This window comes from Acanthochromis polyacanthus, chromosome 19 (genome assembly GCF_021347895.1).
Source record: "Acanthochromis polyacanthus isolate Apoly-LR-REF ecotype Palm Island chromosome 19, KAUST_Apoly_ChrSc, whole genome shotgun sequence".
Taxonomy (NCBI): Eukaryota; Metazoa; Chordata; class Actinopteri; family Pomacentridae; genus Acanthochromis; species Acanthochromis polyacanthus.
In genome coordinates this window covers 2,339,255-2,356,479 of record NC_067131.1, presented here as the reverse complement: position 1 = coordinate 2,356,479, position 17,225 = coordinate 2,339,255, and the positions used below count along the sequence as shown (strand labels likewise).

Below are 17,225 nucleotides of genomic sequence, written 5' to 3'. Positions count from 1 at the left end.
AACATCCCCTGCAAATTCTACATGTATCGTGGTTCTTTTTGTGCTTTTTATGGAGCTGCAGTCTCTGTAATACGTTGTTCTTTGTCATGACACTCCAACCTCCACTAGATGTAGTTTTTAAAGTAAAATATACGCAGATATAGTTTATCTACTGTATCATTGCTGCCAAATTTCCGTCCCAGATGCTGCTGTGTATGCTGGACACTGCTCTCAAACCTTGAAGCTGATCTTCACCCTCTAGAGGTGAACCTCGCTTTGCTTTATTTGTGCCAAATTGGCTGTAGGAGGGTTTTTATAAGACTATAGTGAGGAATTATTGTCTTTGTTGATTAATCAGTTAATTATTTAACGTATGAACTTAGAAAAATGTTGATCAAAGCCCACGGAAACGTCCTTAAGTGTCTTTTGTTTTACACAACTCCAAAGATATTCACTTTAATGTCACAGAATAAGAAAGAAACCAGAAAATATTCAAATTTAAGAAGCTAATATCAGAGAATTTAGACTTTCTGTTCTTAAAAAAATCCCTTAAAGCCATCGAAATGGCTGGAAGTGAGTTTAAAAGCGTTCTTGCAACTCTACTTTTTAATTAATCATTCTGTCTCTCTCTCCTTTGAGTTGTAGAAATGACTCATGCAGCTACAGGAAACAATATTTTTGTTCCCCCTCAGTTATAAATCAATTAATTCCTTCTCACGGTTCAGACGTCAGGTCAGGCTTCTTCATTTTTGTAGGAGGTGTAGTTTAACCGCCGGTTCTTCCTCCTATTGTTTCCTAATTACAAGGAAGCATTTGATCTCGCTCTTTGATGACGCAGATAAGACATGAATGGGATTTCCCACCACTTCACTTTTCTGGCCCATTAACTCCTTTTGAAGGTTCTGTTTTTTGTTTTTTTTTAACTTTTTTCCTCTCCTGTCTTGAGAATTCTCTCCGATATCCCTGATGATGCTTTTCGCTAATGAATATCCAGCGTTAACGGCATCGGTCAGGCAGCTGGACGCCCCTCAGAAATGTTAATGTGCATTGTCTCTTCTTCCGCCAACAGATTTTCCTGTAGTCGAGTCCAGGGCATCTGCTGCAGTCATGTTCAGGAACAGCTTGAAGATGCTGCTGACGGGGGGAAGGCCAACCGCAAGAGTCGCAGCAGTGGTGAGTCTGTTTTGTGATGCCAGCCACAAACAATGACGCATCTGCCTGTCAGCACACAGGAGGTGCTGGATGAGTTCTCCGGGTGTATTTTTAGGAAGCGCAAACATGCAGCTCAGGAAATGAAAAGTGTTCGGATTGATAAGATGAACTTGGAGCTCTTGAAGACGCTTGAAACTGTGGACTGACCGACAAGTTTATCTATTTGTTTAAGGGTGATATCGACTATTGGTGATCAAGAAAGGCCGATAACTGATATTTGGAACCGATAAACTTTAGAGAACCTGTCACTCCTAACTAGGCTTCTTCATTAATAGCTATAACTCATGTAAAATAGAAATATTAGCGATTAAATTCGGACACTCCTCTGTTTATGTGGCATTGATTGAGATTGATCAGTTTATCTCTTACTGTTTTGTTTTATCGCGTTTATTTCCCACTAAGATCCAGATCTTGAAGCATTATTATTCATTGTTTTCCAGACTCTGTTTTGTGTTAATCTGTGGCTCCCTTCTACCGTAGCCGCTAAGCTGTTAGCAGTTAGCATAGCCTTAGCCACTGTGAGAGGAGCTAATTTCCTTGTTTGTGTTTCTTGTTCAGTTTTTGGTGCTTGAGAGACATTTCTGAGACCATAGAGCCGTCATAGTCCCTTTAATTTATCAAGAATTGGTCTATAATTCACCAATATCGATAACTGGAATGGTGTTAAATATCGACCAGGATAATCGGCTGGGTCGATAATCGATCTGTCTCTACTTAAGACTAGGGGTGGGAATCTTTGGGCACCTCACGATTCGATAATGATTACCATTCAGAGGATGCGATTCGATTGTAAAATGATTATTGATTCTTGTTTAATAACTCCGCCAAGGAACACGGCGGACTTATGTGACGATCGGCGTACGTTGTCTGTCTGTCCGTGTTCAACATTACTCTAAAACGGACCACTGGATTTGGACGAAATTTTCAGGGAAGGTCAGAAATGACACAAGGACCACTTCATTAGATTTTGGCATTGATGCGGCTTATAACCTGGATCCACGGCTTTAAGGATTTCCCATTGCCAGATATGGCGGCCGGCACGGTTTCACTGTAACCATGACAACAAGTGAACGCTGTGTCAGTTACCTGCATCAATTCTCTCGACCCGCTACATATTTCAGCAATGCAATTTGGTATTTGTACGCATGCTGAAAAGCGCTTAAAGTGACTGAAACTCGAGAACAGTTCTGTAGATTCAACCCCAGTTCTGCTCCAAAAGCTTCACCTCCTGTTGGCAAAGCTCAACACCAGTTTTCTCTGGTTCTTACAGCATGCTTTGGGTCATGCCATGGTATGCTGCGCTGAAGATTTGTGTTTCCTTTCTGCGTTCACAACAGGGAATATCTGATTGTTTCGCCTTGTGTCAGCCTTCAGCTCAGCCGGCTCTCTTCACATCAGCTCTCCAGCTTCCTACCACCTGCCTGGTGTAGGTTTCACCATTATTTTGTCGCTGGAAGGTTTGTTTCGCTACATTGCTGTTCCTTCCTTCATCTGGCAGCTAGAAGCCCCGCTGGTTAATGATCACCTCCCGTGCCGTGCCATCAGAGCTGTAATAAAGGCACAATGTTCATTTGCTGCAGATGCATACACATCAGATCCTGCAGCTTGTTTTCACAGTTAGAGATTCCCGCTGCCGAGCCACTTTTAGCGGTTTCGCGTTTTTGCTTGTTGTCGTATTTACTCTTCGTGACGTCTTGCAGGTCAAAATTGACCGCGTTTTAAAGTTTAAAAATGTGGAAAAATTATATATACATATTTTCACAGTGAAACTTCTGATGTCCACATTTCCAACATTTTGGGAAATCTTTAAACTTTTTTTTATGGAAAAAAAATATTTAAAAAATGTTTCTTTAAGAACATTCACGAAAAATTTACCAAATCTGGTGAATTTCATTTGATTGTGGTTGATTTTTTTTTTTGTGAATGTTCTAAAGAAAACAGAACTTTTACTGATATATATGCAATCACTTCAGATATTTTTAGATTTTTTGTGAGATTTTTTACTCATTTTTTAAAGGATATTTCCAGAATTTCTTGCCAAATTGTGGGATTTTTTTTTTCAAAATAACATTTTAAAGAAATTATTGGAATTTTTCTTCCTGAAGGTTCTGTAAATTGTGAGAAATTTGGGGAATTTTTTTGCAGAACTTTTGGATTTTTTTGAGACAAGTAAACAATATTTTTTTGGTGCCCATGTGGAGTGCCAAATCATTCAAGGGTATCTGGAGAGCCCTACAAGGTATTAAAAAAGCTCTAAATTTCATCCACAGGTGTGAATATTTGCCTTTGTTCTGGTAGTGTAACAGTGTTATCTTTTTTAGTACCATTGGAGGAAACGGGGCCTTTGATTTGTGGGGATAATCCAGCCAAAAGCAACACTTGGGATAGTTTTGCGCGGCTCATTTTGTAAAATACAGTTGCTCTTATTTGATTCTAATAACTTGAGGTTATTGCCGGGGCACTCTCAACAAACTCCACTCTCTTAACCATCTCCCCAGGACAGGCTCTTTATTACTCTGTGAAAATTAGCATTCTAAGGGCCTTTTGTCCAGTCGGACGGATAATTTTGTGTAAAGCCTGAAATATCCCCTCGAACTTTAATGGAGCCGTTTATGAAAAATCCATACGAGTACAGCGACTGCTTATTATAACTGCCATCCATGGGACATTTTTCTCACGGCTGACTTGCATTTTTCTGAACTTGGAATATTAAATCTCTTCATTTTTAGCTGCATTGATCAAGGACTTGTGGAACTGCTTGTCAACTAATTCCTAGCATTTATTTACGGACGTCCTTCGCTGCAAGGCCTCCTGTCTGACAGACTTACCTCCGCTCTGCCTTTAGTCCCATGGACCTAACCAGATGTTTGGAACCACCTCAGGTGGCCAAAGCTAAGTGGTACTAAATGTATGTTGGGGATAATATAATATTAAGATGCTATTTTGTGTCTTGTTTTTGGTTAATTTGTCTTTCGTTTTTGCGGTTTTGTGTCTCGTTTTTTGTGGTTTTGTGTCTCGTTTTTGTGGTTTTGTGTCTCGTTTTATTTTTTCTCGTTTGTCGTTTTGTGTCTTGCTTTGTAATTTGTGTGTCATTTTTAGCATTCCTGTGTCTCATTTCTGTCATTTTGTGTCTTGTTTTTGTCAATTCATGTTTTGCTTTAGCGTTTTGTATCTTGCTTGTCATTTTGTGTCTCGTTTTTGTGGTTTTGTGTCTCGTTTTGTGGTTTTGTTGTCTCGTTTTTTTCTCATTTGTCGTTTTGTGTCTTGCTTGGTAATTTTGTGTCTATTTTTATCATTTTGTGTCTCATTTCTGTTGTTTTGTGTCTTGTTTTTTTCTTTTTTGTCGTGTTTTATTTTGTGTCTCGTTTCTGTCATTTTGTGTCTTGTTTTTGTCAATTCATGGTCTTGCTTTGTCGTTTTGTGTCTTGCGTTGTCGTTTTTGTGTCTCATTTTTGTCGTTTTGTGCTTGGTTTGTCTTTGTTTCTTGTTTTGTCACAGATTATCTTGTTTACCATTGCAGTGAATCTTTCTTGTCTCCAGTTGGTTTGTCGTATTGTTCTGTGTTGTAAAGTTATTAACACAGGATGATGTGTGGTACTTCCTATTTTTTCATCATGATGAATTAATCCTATCGAATTCGACTTTGGGCTCAGACCCCTCTCGTTGTGTCCATTAAACCAGTGAAACATTTGTTAAGCTGTGAGTCTGGAACAGCTATCGTATCAAATGCAAACTAGAGACACATAGATGTGTTAAAAATTCAAAAAGAAAGTGGTCACCTTGAGTGGTACCGATACTGGAGATTTTTGGGCCCGTTGGACTACTTCATGTGTTTGTGTGTAAGTGCAGAGGAGACCAAGCAGTGACTGGATGCATCCTCCAGTGTTTCATATCTGCTGCTGTCATTTGCAGGAATGCGCTCATCCCCGGTACAAGTTGCCGCTTCTGCATCTGTCTCCTCAACTGCAACAGCTATATTCCTGCAGTTTCTTCCAGTTTGTGGCGCCATAACGTGCACACTTTAAAAGAAAGCATGCCTGCATCGACACATTACCATTTAAAACATAATTTCCCTTATTTAAGACGTGCCAGCGCATATCTGTTTGGGGTTTTTAATAAGCGCTCCATCACTTTTAAAGACACAGAAGGACCCTGACCTTATCAGTGTGATGACAGACAGGGGGCGCTGTAACCACATCCCATTTTATGATTGTTTAGTCATTAGAAGGTGGTTGGTATTCAACTGGGACGGTTATTTAGTTGACATTTTAGTGATAGCCACTCATTTGTTATTAAAACTGAGATACAAAATGACAAAATGATACAGAAAACGGCAAAAACCGAGACACAACATGACAAAACGAGACATGAAACGACAATGGCTAGACACAAAATAACAAAAATAAGACACAAAACGCCAAAACCGAGGACACAAGATGACAAAAACGAGACATGAAACGACAATGGCTGGACACAAAATGACAAAAATAAGACACAAACGACAAAACCGAGACACAAGATGACAAAAACGAGACATGAAACGACAATGGCTGGACACAAAATGACAAAAATAAGACACAAAGCGACAAAATGAGACACAAAATGACAAAAACGAGACATGAAACGAACAATGGCTGGACACAAAATAACAAAAATAAGACACAAAACGACAAAACCGAGAACAAAATGACAAAAACGAGACATGAAACGACAATGGCTGGACACAAAATGACAAAAATAAGACACAAAACGACAAAACCGAGACACAAGATGACAAAAACGAGACATGAAATGACAACCACCTAGACACAAAATGACAAAAATAAGACACAAACGGCAAAAAACGAGACACAAGATGACAAAAACGAGACATGAAAACGACAATGACTGGGACACAAAATGACAAAATAAGACACAAAACGACAAACCGAGACACAAGATGACAAAAACGAGACATGAAACGACAACACCTATGACAAAAATGACAAAATAAGACCCAAAACGGCAAAACAGAGACACAAGATGACAAAACGAGACATGAAACGACAATGGGCTGGACACAAAATAACAAAAATAAAGACACAAAACGACAAACCAAGACACAAATGACAAAACGAGACATGAACGACAATGGCTGGACACAAAATGACAAAAATAAGACACAAACGACAAACCGAGACACAAGATGACAAAAACGAGACATGAAATGACAACACCCTAGACACAAAATGACAAAAATAAGACACAAACGGCAAAAACGAGACACAAGATGACAAAAACGAGACATTGAAACGACAATGACTGGACACAAAATGACAAAAATAAGACACAAAACGACAAAACCGAGACACAAGATGACAAAAACGAGACATGAAACGAAACACCTAGACAAAAAATGACAAAAATAAGACACAAAACGGCAAAACAGAGACACAAGATGACAAAAACGAGACATGAAACGACAATGGCTGGACACAAATGACAAAAATAAGACACAAAGCGACAAAACTGAGACACAAAATGACAAAACGAGACATGAAACGACAATGGCTGGACACAAATAACAAAAATAAGACACAAAACGACAAAACCGAGACACAAAATGACAAAAACGAGACATGAAACGAACAACACTAGACACAAATGACAAAATAAGACACAAAACGGCAAAAACGAGACACAAGATGACAAAACGAGACATGAAACGACAATGGCTGGACACAAAATGACAAAAATAAGACACAAAACGGCAAAACCGAGACACAAGATGACAAAAACGAGACGTGAAACTACAATGCTGGACACAAAATGACAAATCAAGACAGAAAACTACAAAACGAGACACAAAGTGGCAAAACAGAGACACAAAATGACGAAAACGAGACACAAAGCAACAAAACCGAGACACAAAATCGGGGAGCAGATCATGTGATCTGTTTTCAGATTGGGTAACTTAGTGGGAAGTGATTTCTTGGACACAGATTAGTTTATTTACCATATAAAATTCGATATATTGCCAAAAAAGAAACATGTCAGGATTATCTCGCTGAATAAAAACAACACAATCCAAACTACTTCTGAGCGCTGTAGACCCACATCCCTTCCTGCTGAGAAACACTCGGCTCAAAGGAAGGACTGGTCACCCTGAAAGGAGCTCTGCTGTGTGGCTGCTGAAATTGGTCCTGGGTTCAGATGGGAGACGGCGAGATAAGAACGGTCGTCCTCCGTGTTTGATGCCGTTACAAGGCAGCTTCTGGCTCCGGGAACGCCGCGCTCCGAGGGGGAACGGACCGCTAATCTGAAGACAACAGATGAGGCTGCTGTCCCTTGATCGGCACTGAAGAAACTGTTTGAACCCCAAGTCGCTAAGCTGGTGAATGGCAGTTTTTAAATTGAATAACACAGATAAGCCGCTCTGATTGCAACGAGGCAGGATTTTAGGAATCTGTGGAGGAGGATGACGTTATCTCTCAGGGAGGCGACATCGTGTTGTCCTCAGACGCCATCGTTAATAGTTGAGTCTTCGTTCTTCTCAGTCCCAGACCTCTCTGTGATTAATTAGATGCAATTATGGGCTTTTATTTGTCACCATTGCGGCGGCTCAGGAAGTGCGAGACAGAAAAATGATGCGAACGAGACAGAAACAACAAACAAGACACAAATGACAAAAACGAGACACAAAATGACAAAAACGAGACCACAAAAAGACGAAACGAGACAGAAAACAAACAAGACAACAAAACGACAAAAGCGAGACAGAAAACGACAAAAGCAAGACACGAAATGACAAGACATAAATGACAAAACTGAGGCTACGTTTATACGAGGACCATCTTAACAGTGGCGTCTTGTCTTCACTTTTTATTTCACGTTTAGACGAGCGGTTTGAAGGAAATCTACGTATATACGGTGATTCTATAGTGTGTGCGGAATTCGATTGGATATGCATGCCAGGCAGCTAGGTGGCACTGTGATAAAACTCCGCCATGTCTACGCACATGCGTACTATCTCCCTTTTCGGATCTCCGCCGCAGGTAAATGTTTATGAATGGAATCTGTCCAGATTCTGTACGTTTGTTGGTACGACTCCTGTAGTGTACATAGAGCTGCCAGAGTTTCTTGAAGGTACGAAGGATGGAAATAATCGCACATCTTTGTTTACGTCCTTGTACCGGCCAGCAAACAAAGCACCGGCGCACGTATGTGACGTAATCATGTACGCGACGTGGTCAGATCTCTGCCAAAGTTTTTTTTTCCGGCAAAGTTTTGCGTTTTGCTGTTTAGACGGAAACGTAACGGCGGAGAGTTTTCAACTTTTCCACTCTGGAGGCCGGTTTCAAATTTTTGTGTTTTTAAGCCCCCAAAACGCCGTCCTCGTATAAACGATAGGCGGTGTTTTGTTGAAATATTTTGACGTTTTTACCTGCAAGCGTCCTCGTGTAAACGGGGCCTGAGACACGAAACGACAAAAACGACACACAAAAATGACAAAACTGAAACACAAAATGACAAAAACTAAGCATGAAACGACAAAACTGAGACGGAAAACGACAAAACTGAGACACAAAATGACAAACCAAGGCGCCATCATTAATAGCTGAGTCTTTGTTAACTTCGTTCTTCTCAGTCCAAACCTCTCTGTATTAATTAGATGCAATTCCAGATGTGAACGTTAAAATTTAGGCTATTTCAACAAAAATACACACAGGAGTCTTTGGCGAGGGCACGGAGCAGATTTTAACCGCAATGTAGAGCTTTCTTTGTGACGGAGCAGCAAAAAGTAAGCTGGAAAACGTCATCTCATGCTCTCACATGTTACTGTGTTTATCTCTCGCTGCCACATGAGCTAAAACCGGAGGCGTGTGGAGGAGTTTGTTTCATTTTTGTGGTGTTTTTGGTAAAAATTCTGACTGCCGCTGTGATTCTTGCTCCCATCCGGAGGTGGAAGTGGATCTAGACTTGAAGCAAAGTCAACAGAATGACTCTGCATTTACGGTTTATGGCATTGGCTGATTAGAAAATGAGAAATGGGATTGAAAGGTTGGGGGACTAATAGGCACAGAGACGGGCCTGAAAATGCTACATGATGATAGCTAATATGTGAAGCTCCTAAGACAGGGGTGTCCAACATGAGGCCCGTGGGCCAAAAGTGGTCCTCCAGAGGGTCCAATCCGGCCCTCAAAGTGTAAAAATTACAGAGAAGACATTAACTGCAGATTGTAAATTAGTAAAACTATAAATTTAAAATAGTTTCTAGACCAAGACAAGTTGTTTGGATCATAAAGTCAAATACTAGATTGTTCATTGTCTGTTTTTGTTGTTTTGTGTCTCATTTTTGTAATGTCTTCTTCATTTCTGTCGTTTTTTGTTTTTTGTCGCTCGTCTCATGTTTTTGTCCTTTTGTGTTTCGTTTTTGTCTCGCTTGCCTTTTTGTCATTTTGTGTTTTGCTTTATTTGTTGTTTTATGTATCGTTTGTGTTGTGTTTTTTGTCTCGCTTTGTCTACAGTTTTGTCGTTTTGTTTCTTGTTTGTCATCTGTGTTATGTTTTCTCGTTTTTTTGTCGCTTTCTAAGTTTTATTGTCTTATTTTTGTCTTTTTTGTTTTATTTCGTGTCGTTTCTCATTTTTTGTCATTTTGTGTTTTTGTAATATTTTGTGGTGTTTTTGTTGTTTTCTTCTGGCTTTTGTCGTTTTGTGTTTCCCTTTTGTCTCTGTCTTCTGTTTGTCTACAGGTTTGTCATTTATCATTTGTGGTCTTGTGTCATTTGTATTATTATTTTTGTTGCTTTGCAAGTTTTTTTGTCTCATGTCTCTTTTTTGGTTTTATATTGTTTGTCTCATTTTTTTTGTGTCATTTTGTATCTCATTCTTTTAATGTTTTATCCTGTTTTTGTTGTTTGGTTTTTTTTGTCTGACCTCAAGAGTAAAATACTATTATTCAGTCCCGGGGTGACTAAATATTGTGTTCCTTTGTGGACACTCTGATCTGGAAGTTGTAATGAGGAAATGATAAAGTGAGGCTGAATGTTGCAGATATTTATCTCAAGAAATTTCAGGTTGTTCAAGATGTTTTGTAGAAAGATAATTCCTTCAATGTGAATATTTTCATAATGTACTGTTTTGCACTAAAACAAAGGAAATATATGGAGCTGTGGTTATTTATAGGCTAATCTTCTGTGATTTTACTGGTCCGGCCCACTTGCCATCAGACTGGGCTGAATGCTGAACCTGAACCATGATGAGTTTGACTCCCCTGCACTAAGACCACTGCTTCAATGTCTCGTCTTATAAGACACGTTGTCGCGACTGTTTTTCGGCTCACGTGGTCCAAAGCGTGGATGAAAACTAAGTTTAAACCGCGGTCAGGTTCACGCTCCCACCCACTTTACACAAGCAAACCCAAGAGCTGCAAGCATGAAGTCATGTGGACTGACAGCTCACTGAATACACAGTTTTAGTGATTGTCATCCTGCATCATCATCATCACAAGACACACGTGTGGGGAAATCAAATCTCCAGAGACTGACAGCCAGTTATGCAAGGTCTGTGTTGTTTCTCGCCCCTTGTGCTGATTGTAGTATTGTCAGTGTTAGACTCAGAAATGGGTCGAAATCGGAAGTTTTCTAGCCACTTTGTGTAAGATAGCTGCTTGTAGTCCTCCTCTTTCAGCTCACACATCTCCGTTTTGTCTCGTTTTCACCTTTTTTGTTGACTCGGGCAGAATTCCAGCGCTCATGCGTGACCATCTTGCGGTCACACATCAGTGCAGGCCACGCATGAGTGCAGTCTTGTATAAATAACGGCTGTATGTTGTATATCCTTTCATAACGGCTCAAGATCAGCGGATAGATTTGATAATAGTTTAGCTTGTGCTGTAGTCGTGCATGTCCTCAAACGGTCCTTCCACCCCGGTCTGCTTCGGACCGAGACGAGGCCTGAAGGACTTGGAGGAAAATGTGTAATTGCGATTTTTCTGGCAAACTTCAGTACGATATTCACAGAGTATTAGATTGATAACATGTGATAGCACATTGAAAGCGTGACCGTCACACGAGGAGGGCTGCATGAGCGTGTGAGACCACCGACACGACACTTTAAACTCCGACACGATGCGCCAAGTGTGGCTGTTAACTCTCATGTCGTCCTGCGGGTCAAAATTGAACCGTTTTAAAGTTTCACAGTGAAACTTCTGAAGTCCACATTTTCAACATTTTTGAGAAATTTCTGAGCATTTATTGGTGGAAAAAATGTTTCTTTAAAAACATTCACAAAAAAATCAACCACAGTCCAACAAGAGAAAAAAAACCCCGACAAACAAGACAAAATGTTACAAAAAAGAGACCCAAAATGACAAAAAAATGCGTACAAAGCGACAACAACATGAAGAAATGGCAAAAACCTGAGAAAAAAATCACACAAAACGACGCAAAAAAATTCCCCTAATTTGGCAAGAAAATTCTTGTAAATATTTTTCAAAAAGTTAGTAAAAATCTTCCAAAAAAATCCTAAAAATATGTAAAGTGATTACATATATATCAGTGAAACTTCTAATATTTTCTTTAAGAACATTCACACAAAAAAATCAACCGGCATCAAGTGAAATTCTCTGGATTTTGGTTGATTTTTTTCGTGTTCTGTTTAACGTTTCCTTTTTTACACCAAAAAATGTTCAAAGATTTCCCAAAAATCTTGAAAATGTGGACATCAGAAGTTCTACTGTGAAAATACAGTTTTTCTCACATTTTCAGACTTTAAAACGGGTCACTTTGACCCGCAGCACGACAAGGAGGGTTAAAAACAGCTAAAAGCCTAATTAGATTTTCTTCTAACATGACATGATTCTGCAGTAGTCATCCCTTCCATTTCGTCTTCTGGCTCAGACGCCGCCATGTTTCCCTCCAGTTCCAGTAACTTGACGAGTCTGAAGGCAGCAGGTGCTTGACAGGAATCAAATCGGTCCCCCTAATTACAGCTCTCTAATTGATGGCTCATTTTCCACAATGGCTGAGAAATCTAATTAGAGATCATCAGATCAGCAAACATGCTTTGAGCTCGAAGGCACGAAGCAAAAAAGGAGTGACACAACAGCCCGGCCTAATGCAGTGTAAATGCACTCATTGTCAGTCTTAAGCTGCAGATAAAAGCCCGCCGGCGCTGGATAGTTTCAAGTGAAGTCTTTGTCTCATAGCTGTGACTTTTACATATTCGGTTTGAGTTAATTTAAAGCATCTTGGAGTATTTATTGTATACTTACTCCTCAGCTTTTTTTCTACATTAAAATAGAAAACCAAGTGTAACGTCATGACATTTGGCCTCGTTAAACAGCAATAAATGCAAAGTATTCCTCTACATCAGAGGTGTCAAAGTCATTCTAATTCAGGTCTACATTCAGCACATGTCTATGTGATCACCCCTTCCTCCCCCCAGAAGAAAATAGGAATATTCGGAGCTCGTCTCTTCCCTGCGCATTCGGCCCACTTCGACTCATCCATTCGTGTTTGTTACCACCACCCGAATGTCCGGGTTGCTGCCGACTCTGACGTCACGCTTCACTTCGTTGCATAAACACAAGACAAGATGCTGAAGACCTCTGCTGTTTGGGAATTCTTCAGTTTAACTGAAGACAAAGCGAAGGCAAAATCTGGACCCAGGAGACCAGATGAATGGATCCGAATATTCGGGCCGTCTCTGCCACAAGCCCCCCCGTCGCACGTTACGGGGCGGAACGGTCTGTTTGCTATGGCTAGTGCTAGCCATAGCAAACAGACCGCAAAGAAACAACAAAATCGATTAAAATCGTCATCGTCCAAACTGACTAAAAAAATCGAGGTTTTATTTTTTGGCCATATCGCCCAGCCCTCGGCCGCATGTTTGACACCCCTTCTCTCCATGCTGATGGGTTAAAAAGACAGATGTTGTGCAGCTGGACCATCTTCTGGTGTATTTTGTGATGGACTAATATTATAGTCTAGTCTCCTTTACTCAGACTCTGATCTCAGAATCAACACTTATGTCCAGATCTAGTTTGCGGACAATTTGCATAACGCTTTCATCCATTATTTAGTTCATTTTTGTGTTTGCGTGTGTACTTATGATTTTATCTGCTGAGTAGTCGGTGTACTTTAAGATCTAATAAATGCATTGGATAAAATGTATATGCAGATGCTGCACATTTACATATATATTGCTACTTAAATGCAAAGGAAGCCGTTGAATATCCAGTAAATATTAGCGGCTGCATTGACTGCGTAGGAATAAATGGTCTGGCCCTGTAGAATATTATCAGATGGATGTAAGAGGCTGCAGGAGGGGCGGCGGCAGCTTAACATGAGCAGATCCTGGCTGATCTCCACAGAGCGACAGATTGGCACCTACTGCTCCACAGAATGTGCCCTTCCTTCCTGTAGAATGCACCAGGGGAAAAAAATGAATGGAGTGATTTCAGTGAAGCAGGTCCTGTTAACATGCGGGAACATCGTCCTCCTGCAGAGGGATGTCATATGTGGCCCTTCACCGGCTCCATTCATAACAGATTGGAAAATGTCAAGGTTGCTGTGGCTGTGGAACCAAATACTGTGAATATTTTAGGCTGTAGTTTTGGTTAGAGTCTGACTTATACCGGATTTTTGGGGCTGTTTCTGATTTTACGGAGCAATAAATTCTGATATTAATATATCGGCTGACATTGTAAACACACCACTGTTCAAAAGTTTGTGGTCATCCAGACAATTTCATGTTTCCCATTAAAACTCAGTTTTATTGGGGTTAAGCAGGTGAACCATGTATAGGGGCTGGTCTCCAACGCGGCAGCCCGGGTTCGATTCCCGCCCACGGCCTATTGCTGCATATCTGCCCCCAACTCTTCTCCCCATTTCCTGTCTATCTCTCTCTCTCCTGTCAAATAAAGCCTAGAAAAGGCCAAAAAAATAATGATAAAAAAACACAAAACTCAGTTTTATTCATGTGCTAACATAACTGCACAAGGGTTTATAAAATTATAAGAAAAATATAGGAAAAATACAGTAAAAAAATACTATAAAAATACAGGAAAAATATAGAAAAATACAGTAAAAATACTATAAAAATACAGGAAAAATATAGGAAAAATACAGTACAAATATAGAAAAAATATAGTAATACAATGAAAAATATAGTAGTACAGTAAAATATAGTAAACATAAAAAATATGATAGTAAAAATGCAGTTAAAATCTAGGAAAAATATAAAAATATATTAAAAAATAGAAGCACAGAAAAATATAATAAAATGTAATAAAAAATATAGTATATATAGTTTCTTTGAAAATTGGAATTTGAAAATGGGACTTTTCCAGATGACTTTATTCCCTTTTTCATATTTCTACTCCCTTTTAACTAGAGATTTTTTTTATGTACTTGTCCAATATTGCAGATTCAGAATCAATGAGATCATGAGAAATAACTGAAAATTATCTTTAGTAGTTCCTGGGACATCAGTTTGAAAAATGGGTGAATATTATGCTGCACAACAAGCAATTTAAAAACAGAATTAATCTCAAAAAGTACTGCATATATCAAGCTAAATTTTTACAAATATTCTGAGAAGCTTCCATATTTATGCCTTGAAATGTTCAGGTGAATTGGAGATTGTCCAGCAGAAGTTGTTCTGAAAATCAGATGACTTGAGTGAAATTATAAGTCACTTTCCAATGATACAACTAGAGCAAATGCCAATATTATTTGCAGTTTTCACGCACGAAAATGACTTAAACGATTAATCAGTTGTTGGACTAGTAGCAGCTAATCGGCCAATCATTTCAGCTCTGCCCATTTTCTGTTCATTAGGGATTTTCTGCTGACTATTGTAAACTCCTTTTTTCTCTCTGTGTGTAGTACTAACCTCCGTATGTCTGAATTCACTTTAAATGTGAACATTGAGCCGCTGTATAAACCCAGACTGTAGCCAGCACGGCACACAAATGAATCCGTGAATCAATCCGTCGCTCAGCTGCCGCGAGGAGCGTTGACCTTTGGTTACCGAGAACAACAGTCTGATGTCTGCGACCTTCTTTAGCTTCTCTATAACTCGTCATTTTTCTTCCTTCCTTCAGCTGTTGACATTCTAAGGTGCCTTTTGTGCGGCGTTGACCGAGCAGCCACTACAAAACTGCCTGCCGGGGCGAAGTTGCTGCATCAAGAGTGTCTTCTAACTACGGGACGCCTTCTTATGCAGATGTATGCACGGGCGTAATCTGTTTTCCTCATCACAGCTCCACAGATAAAGTGTTTACCAACATGTCAGAAAGTGCTGTTTTATTTATTCATTTATTTTTTTGGCTCTTCACTTGCTCTCCTTCCTCTGAGGATTGTCTTGTGCGTTTCCCCCTCTCAGAAAGCTCATTATCATTTTAGAAAGTCTGTTGCTCAACTGAGAACGGAGCCGGGCTGTGAAGGTTTCATTAGCGGTGACATGAGTGGTCCCGGCTTCCTTTAGCAGGGCCTCATCAGCTGCTCCCTGAACGCCACACAACAGGACAAGCCGGACTAAAGGGGTCAGAGACGATATAACCGGAGTCGATCGGGTGGGCGACGCGAGCCCTCGAAGCTGCCGACCCCATCAGCCGCACACCTGTGACCCCCGTCGCCGGGTAGCCATGGCGACGACGCCGCGGCAAAGCCGAAAAAATGTGCTGAAGGTCAAAGACAGTTCAGAGTGTAGGCAGACTGCTGCGAGATGATGTGCCCAAAGTGTCAGCGCTGGCACTCGGCTATCTGGTGGAGTGTGGGAGGCACTTATGGGCCCATCATTACGGTTCAGCGGAGCCACTCGATGCACACGCCACCCTTGTCATGCGCCTTCACTGAATGACCTCCTTTAAGTCCTTCAGGCTCCAGAAATGTGACAGACTGAAACGTCTTTTCCCAGAGTCTCGGTGAGGGCAGGAAAACCGAGCACGATGTTCAAATAACTTCTCTCCACGTCTTCAGTGAACTATAAGCGTATTTAATTCTGGTCCTGGTCGACAGTGTGCTTTAATTGGACAGTTATATGACTTTTTCTGTTCTCTACACATCACACAAATACACTGATTGACTGTTATTTTTAGGGGCGGTATCAATGCTGATTATTGGTGGGTCAGTATATAATTGCGAGACTTTTTGTACCATAGTTGACATTTTTGCTGTTTTCAGGCGTAAAATCAACATAGCCAAACACCTCATGGCATTTTTAGAGAAAGATTCTCCTCAATATTATATGTACAACTGGGTAAAATTGAAAGTTATTTCTAAAGATACTGTAGTAAGCCTGTTGACTACTTTATATTAACCCTCATGTTGTCCTGCGGGTCAAATTAAAAAAGGGGAAAAAAAATATATTTTCACAGTGAAACTTCTGATGTCCACATTTTCAAAGTTTTTGGGAAATCTTTAAACATTTTTTGGTGGGGAAAAAAAAGAAGCACATGTAATTTATCAATAACCGGTCAACAAAATCACCGATAACGGGGAAAAATGTCGGATGTCGTTCACGACGATCGGCCTATCCCTAAGATATACCTGAGGTTGCCATGAATTCCGCTGCCTCATCTCTTTTGTCCAAGAGAACCAAAAACAAAAATGCAAACAAAAGCTCATGATGTTTTAAACAACCAGACACCCCAATAAAAAGATTCAGATTGTACTTACTGAACATTTATGTTGAAAAATCTAGAAATCAAGTATTACTTCCTGGGATAATTGAAGATTCAACCACACACATCTGTGCTTGGGTGATCGCTTCATGTGAGTGAAATGAGAACTTGAAGTGTCTCCATCTTTTTTTCATAACTTATTTTTTTATGCATTTTAAATTTGCACTTAAAACTTCCGAGCTGAAATACTGAGAATTAAAAAAGAGACAGAAATAGATATTTTTTTTAAAACTTGCCTGAGTTGGTTCACTGATACGAGCACATTATGAGGCAGACTTGGCGTATGAATCATCAAGTGTATGAAGTATGTTTCTGAAAGGTTCACCGAAGCCTCTGCTGGAAAGTGCTAAAAATAACAGCGGAC

General features: G+C 40.0%; 1 protein-coding gene across 1 annotated transcript in view; it reads left to right on the top strand.

Moving 5' to 3' along the window:
* The first annotated feature begins 1,048 nt into the window (after nucleotides 1–1,048).
* tanc2b (tetratricopeptide repeat, ankyrin repeat and coiled-coil containing 2b) overlaps nucleotides 1,049–17,225 on the top strand; it is a 157,492-nt gene continuing 141,315 nt past the window's right edge. The window contains 1 exon segment of the mRNA XM_051939743.1: nucleotides 1,049–1,152. The gene's annotated coding sequence lies outside the window, so the exon portion shown is untranslated.